The sequence below is a fragment of the Chiroxiphia lanceolata genome, chromosome 2, assembly GCF_009829145.1.
Source record: "Chiroxiphia lanceolata isolate bChiLan1 chromosome 2, bChiLan1.pri, whole genome shotgun sequence".
Taxonomy (NCBI): domain Eukaryota; kingdom Metazoa; phylum Chordata; class Aves; order Passeriformes; family Pipridae; genus Chiroxiphia; species Chiroxiphia lanceolata.
Genome location: NC_045638.1, coordinates 6,109,896 through 6,117,100, shown reverse-complemented (window position 1 = coordinate 6,117,100; position 7,205 = coordinate 6,109,896). Strand labels below are relative to the sequence as shown.

Sequence of the window (7,205 nt, the reverse complement as noted above, 5' to 3'; positions counted from 1 at the left end):
AGCTCCAGGCAAGGCCAGCTGATCTCAGCACAAGGCAGATCTGCACAGAGGCCAACCCTGAGCAGATCCCCCCATGCACCCCATCTCAACACTTTAGTAGCCCATGAGAAGAGTTCAGGCCTGTTAAGTTCTCCCATTCAGCCTATGAACTGCACATAAACCAGGTAGATGCTGTCTTTCACCTATTTCTTGTCTTATCCTCAGTCTTCTTACCTCTTCTGCAAAATGTGCCTTCACCACCTATTCAGATCCCCTTATTCAGCTACAATGGAGTCTCAGCTCACCTTCAGGCCTTCTCTCATCCTCTCAGAGACACTTTACTATCAGCCTACCACATCTCTGATTCCCAGAGACATAACCATGCCCAGGACCTTGGGCAGAAGTGGCCTCTCCATGTCACTACCGACCTCACCCTCAGCTCTCCACTCACCCCCAGCAGCTCACGGTCACTCAGCTTCTTCCCTCCAGCATCCAAAGCAGCTTCATAAGCCAGTTTGGGAATCATTTGTAGAAAGAAATTACTCATGATTGACAAACAAACAGTGGTTGTACCGTGTGTGGTTCCCCAAGCCAGTTAGTGGCTGTATGAAGTGAGGGAGGTGACAGAGGCCAAGGCAGCTTGTCCCTCGTCTGAGCTACACATCTGGACAATTAGCCAGAGCACACCACATAGCTTTAATCTGCACACAAAGGTATTTTACCTCACACTTTAAAGTAAATAAACCAAATACATTAAAGCACCGTAAACAACCTTACCATTAAAGTGATTTTTCACTTTTTTTTCACGCACTCATCAAATATTTATAAAATGTATCCAAGTGATTAAAAAAAACCAAAAAACTTCCAAAATGTGCCTTTAGGAATGAGTGTGCAGGGAGGATACTCATGGGCACCCAGCAGAGCTGCCCCTTGCTCTGTAGCTCTTACCCAGGGCAGGCTGACAGGATGTGCAGCAAACTGAGCAAAAAGCTGGTGGATAAATCACAGCAGAATCCAACCCAAACATTTCACACTCTATTCTTTATGGCTGTAGTTCATTCTTGCTGCCTAGCTCCACTGTTCTAATCTTTTATGGCAGGACTTTGCCTTATATTATAAATACCTTTTTACCATCCACAGGCAAAGGTAGCAGTGGATAAACGTTTGATTTCCTCTCCAGCCAATGGGCAGCTGCTGCCTAGGAAGTGATAAATGAAATGATAAAGCTTAATCAGTCTTATTGCATATTATGAGAAGAGTCATATATCAAAGCTGGGTTCTGAGGTTACCAATTTGAGCGTTTTACTTGATTTTATGTCTTTCCTGATCATAAAAGGAATCCCCTGAAGCCTAAATCTTACCAAGCTCTTTGCTTTATTGACATCCTATAGCATTGTGTGATTTTTGTATAAATAAAAACATAAAACCTTGATAAAAGACTGTAGATGATGTCCTGTAAAATGTGGAGCCAAATTCCAGAAACAATGAGAATATTTTTCAGAAGGGAACTCTTGAGGGTTTTTTTCACTGAACACACACATATAAAACCGAAATTTTTTTGGTACATTTTGAATACCACTTAAAATATATTTTAAAAAAATATGTAAGCAACCAAACTCCTCATCCACTGCATATACTTTTAATGAAAGCAGTATCTCATCCTGGTTGTTCTCTAATGTTGTTTTTGAAAAATGGAAATAATTCCTGCTAACGGGCACAACTGAAAATGAACTGTTCAAGCTGAAATGTTTCCTAAGTGTGCCAAGAACAGACCATAAAGTGGGGAAAAAAAAAAGAGAACTAATTAGTTTATTTGTCTCCTAAAACTAAACTAACAAGCAAAAGCCTTTAAAGAACACCGGTCAGAAATACTGATATCAAAGGAAAAGACTGCTGATAATCCTGGATTCTTTTGCAATGATTTATTCCATATTTTATTGCACAATTTATGAAGAGAATTGCAGCAATTGGAGTCCTTACGCTACTACAAGAGATTAAAAGATTTTCTTATCAGGCAATTCAGAAATGTGATGATTCACACCTTCATTATTTCTTGAAACGCTCCAGCTTCCCCCACAAGGTACAGCAAAGGTTTTGCATGACTACGTCCCTTAAACTAAACAGTGCTCCTGTCATTTTCCCACGGTGCTCGGAACAAGCTAGGGGTGAAAGAGTAACCCTTTTAAGCCAGTTAAACAACCATCATTATTTTAAAATAAATGAAGAGGAGCCCAGTTATTTACAACTATGTGCTCATGTTTTATGCATGCCTTACCTTGGAGACACTTGATAGCCCCCCAGAACACTTTGTTAGCTGTAGTCTTCAACAATCGTTTGGCAAGAAGGTCACATTGGCCTGTTTGTGCCGAAAGAGTGGGGATTTGAAGACGTGGTATAGTAACAGAACAAATGGAAAGACACTGGAAAATTATTTTTGCTGACAGGGTTTGCATGCAAGCATAAAACCTGGGTCAGGAAGAGTCACTTCAGTTAAAAGTATGTGCCAGTACTTCTCACTGCCAGGTTAAATTAAGGATACGCCCAGCCTTGCTGTGCAGGGAGGAAAACCAGAATGAGAATGAGCTGCTTGCAAGGAATTACTTCAAATCAGCAAAGAGGAGCCATCGTACTAACAAAGAGTTTTGTGGGATGCCCCAACAAAACATTAGCACAGATCAGACTGCCCTTCAAGTCTGCAAAAAAGATAGAAACTCAGACCCAAGACAGAAGGTGAAGCACCTGAAACTAAGGAAGGAGGACCGGAGAAGACTTTTCTGGTTTGCATACATTTTACTGGTGTGTGAGAGACCTCAGCAGCTGTGCTTGAGAACCAGCTGTACCCAAATATCTTGTTCTACACAACTGCTCCACAACATCCTCATATGAAATTATGTTTTGGTTCTGTAACAGGTAGGTATCTTCTCCACAGATGTATCTCTTATCAGAGACATCAGTGCTGCCTTGGTAAAGCCAGGGAAGGGTACCCATTCAGGCTTGTAAAGGATGATGAGGTGCTGTGTAACAAGTCCTGACTTAAGGACTGTGTGTTTTAACCCTACATTTTGCCCATTATTAACTTCAAATTATGACACCGAAGAAGCTGAGGAAGGAACATCTCTTTCCTTTTGTAATATCCCCCACTAAGCAGTACTGGGAAGAATTTCATTTGGATAGTGGAAGCCACACAGAAGATGCCAAGGCTGGTGCCCAGACTCAGAGATGGCATGCTTTCTTCTGCATTATAGTCTTGCAGTAGGAAAGGTGAAAGGTCTCCCTATCCCCTACAACACACACACAACCTTCATTCAAGAGGTTGCAGTTCCATTTTGAACACAAAATGTACCCAACCACACATGAATTGTTGTCTGCTGGTACTTCTCCTATTGTAATCTCAATGAGTTGTGTGTCTTAGGGATGCTTGGAGTGCAGCAAACCAAAGACACACTTCTGTATAACCTTCTGTCTCAAAAAGCCTTAGTGACTTTCCAATCTCCATTTAAATGTTCTTTTCAAGCGAAAGTTTCATGGGTGAGATATTTGATAGAATGTGACCCCCATAGCTCATTTAGCTTTGTAGACAGTGTATTGTGCTTTAGTCTCTCATCCATTCACGCACTTGTATTACCTCATAAAGGTATTTTTTAGAAATAAAACATGAATAGGGAGATATTTTTTTTCTCTAACCTTAGCGATTAGCTGGAGATTAGAATTCAATTGAACAGTTTAGTTAAATATGGGTTTGTGTGTGTTGATACAGCTCCCCATTGTCACAGCAGGTATGAGATGTTTGGCAGTTTCCCAGCTTGGCTCTGCAGTGGGGGTTTGTAGCAACGCAAAAAGCACTGTCCCACCTTTCAGTGGAATAAAATTAAATGTTTCTCAGAAAATTCTTATTGAAATCTTGCCAGTATTAAGGGAGAGAAATTTGCATGAAACTATTATTATTTGTTCCAAAGCTCTAAATTTTTTTTGACAGAAATGTCTGGTTTTACTGGATTATTTATATATAGTTGGGGTTTGTTCCCCCTTCAAGCTAGCTCTGAGGAAACAATATTAGAAGAAGAAATAATTAGGGAAGCCAACAGTCAGCTGCTTTCTCTGAAGAATATTGGGCAGATGACAAACCCACTACAACATTTGGCACACTATTTATGGGCAGGAAATTTTAATAGAGGAATGACACTCTGCAAATCATGCTGAAGTTGTCTGAAAGTTTTTCTTACTAAAACTGAAGGACCATAATGACAGACAGACAAAAATGAAGCAACTTCTGTGCTTTCTCCTTGTCATGGTGGTAACTCATAGCTTTCTTAGTGTGAGATATCTTTTTTTCTGAGCAGTGACAACATTCATAAGTGGTACTTCAAATGAGACAGATCTTTGAAGTAATCTTTTCCAAGTTACCTTATCATTACCAATAAAAAACTTGTGATTTGCACAAAATGTGTAATTTGAGTGCCTTTTTTTTTTTTTTCCCACTGATGTAACTGTTTTCCTCTTTTAACTCTCAAAAACACAAAAAATGCTCTCAGAAGTATTCCCAGCTGCTCAGGTCATGCTCAGCTGTGCTGATACCAGCGTATGGCAAACACATTTAGCACATTAAGTCTTGATTACAAGGCAAAATTGGAGAGTCAAACAAACTCTAACATCTCATTCATTAGGAAACTGCACGGTAATGGTAAGTCCTGAAGCATGACAGCAGCAGTGCCACTTACTAAAACACAAAGTAGAGGCAAAACCACCCAAACCAGCTGTCTCTGTCCCCCATGGAACAACCAGCACATGGTACAGAGGGACACTAGGGTGTGGTGAATGCTCCAGCACCCACCTCAGCAGGTGGCACACCAAGGGATGGCACCACAGCCCTTCCTCACGTCCTCTGTGATCTCTGCTTTGCCCCTGGAACTCTGACCTTGTGCTCATGCAAGCGGGAGTAGAAAAGAAATCTCCATTTCAGCAATCGCAGGTCAAACTCTAAAGGCATGTGATGAAGGAAATGCACATGCACCCACAGAGCTCTGCAGCCCATTGAAGCCACGGTTTCCAAAAGATAGGGATCACACACTGGTGTAGTGTTACAAATGCTGCACCAAGAGATCCTTTCTGCCAACATCTAAGCAACGGCAAGGAAGCACAACGATGCAGGTTCAGCTCTGTGTCCTGCCAGAAACCTGACTTCACACCCTTGTCTCCTCTATGACCTGGCTAACCTAGCAAGTGACAGCCTTGTTATAAATATCCAAGAATCATGAGGTGGTCACTTTCCCACTGTCACAGCTAATTAACTTCTAGGAATAACTATGGGAACTATTTTATTTTGCCATCCCAAACATGGGCCTGCAGTGAATGTGTGTATCTGCCCTCCCTGAGCTGGCTGAGAAAAAACACCCCTCTGCTAAACACCAGGGCAGCGGGTATGTGCTGTGTATCCAAGGCTCTGTATTGGCTAGAAGCTGCACAAAGATTTACACCACAATTTTCAATCACTTGTACATGGTGACACTCGTGGACAGAGGAGAGATAAAAGAGTTCATCTGCGTAAAACCTTTGAAAAGTGCATACTTACCTCAAAAAAAAAAAGTCTATATAAACTGTCATTTCAGTTTAGAAAAATCAAGGCATAACCTCATAATTAGGAGCAGCTAAATTGCCTGTTCTTTAGTCAACAGCACAAGGAGAAATTTATTTCATTTAATATACTGCTCTTAATGATTACTGTTTTTTTGCTTCCTAAATCTCAAAGTAATCACGTACCGCAAGTGCAAAATGCTGGTGAGGAGGTTTGTCTCCTGAAATTAATGACAAAAATATCTCCTCAGTTTTCCAGTTTGAGGGTAGCTTTTCCTCACAGCCCTTTGCCACTGACCTGTGAGCCTCCTGCCAGCTCCTGGTCAAAAAGAGGGACCTTGACCTATGGGGTGGAGGGCTGCCAAGAACATGAAAGCAACACCTATATCTTGGGGACACCAGAAAGCTGTAAACTGGCTGGATATAGAGCAGCAATTGTTTTATAATAATTGTCTGCCATACCTGCATCCTGTTCCTGTTCCAGGAGTTTACAATGGATCAATGTACCCAAAGTGTTTACATCCAGATCAACCTGTGGCAACACGGTTTAAAAGACCTTTTCTTTCCCTCAGCTGGACTGCCCCCAAAAAAAGCAGCCCCGCAAGGAATTTGTTCTCCCCTCAAAAAAAGGATTACAAAAAAGGAATGATCTCTTTCTCATTCTGCCCACGCACAAGTGCTGGAGCTCAGAGAGGATGGCACAGGTAGGGATGGCAGCAGAGAGATCATGTCATTCATTAATTCCCTGTTGCAGTAGTTTTTGGGGCTTCACCGTGACTTTCCATACAGCTTTCCAGGAACTGCCAGCTGGAATGCCACTGTGGAGAAGCCACGCTGTGCACTCACATACATACACAAAGCCTCTGAACTCACTGCAGGAAAGGTTTTAACCAAACAGCAGGATAAGTAAGGTGTGGAAATCACCTTAATGCAAAATCCTTGTGAAGATCAGCCCCTTCGATTTCACCACGGTAGCAAGGTGATCCCACCCACAGCTGGGACAAATGCTATTGCTTTCACTTCACTATCTGGTGGCATAAAACTATTTTAAATTCATAAACAGAAAAAAATGACAGAGCTGAGAGGTTGAAGTTAGAGTGAGCCAAGAGTATGAAGTGCTGCACATTGTATCCTAGAAACAGCTTCCAACTCCTTGGTCCTTTTTAGTTATTCATTGTAGAAAGAAGGTTGGAAGAACTGGTGCAGACAAAGTAGATACCAGCTGAATTTTTGCCAAGTGGTCGTTAATCCCTAAAATTTCAATCATTTTCATTAAACTTTAACAGCAGAGAAATGCCCTGAACTGTAGAAACATAAGTGAGTTAGAGCTACAGGAATGTGTTTATGTTTACATGGGTGGGAAAACCAAAAGCTGGATGGAATAGCCTGAAACATTCCCTCACCTACAGTCACAATAAATAAGGCCACACAAATGATGAAATTATATCATGTGCTTTTTATCTGCAGTTTGCACCAAGAAAACATGTATATGAAAGAGTGAACACTTTATGGTCTCATGAAACATGAGGGGATGAGGATGGTTTTCTCCAAAAAGACACTGGATTTTTTTCCTCATTATGAAAGAGTATCTAGTCATGATTTAATGGTCCTATGAGAAAGAGAACTTTGCCTTGGAGAATTAAACAAAGCTGAGT

The 7,205-nt window shown here is 41.3% G+C and overlaps 1 long non-coding RNA gene across 1 annotated transcript; it reads right to left on the bottom strand.

Annotated features, from left to right (window-relative positions):
- Nucleotides 1-1,098: 1,098 nt before the first annotated feature.
- LOC116783210 lies at nt 1,099-6,668 on the bottom strand. The gene is made up of 3 exons (XR_004355564.1): nt 6,475-6,668; nt 2,255-2,335; nt 1,099-1,177 (listed from the first exon to the last, which is right to left on the bottom strand). It is a non-coding gene; the product is annotated as an uncharacterized LOC116783210 (long non-coding RNA).
- Nucleotides 6,669-7,205: the final 537 nt, after the last annotated feature.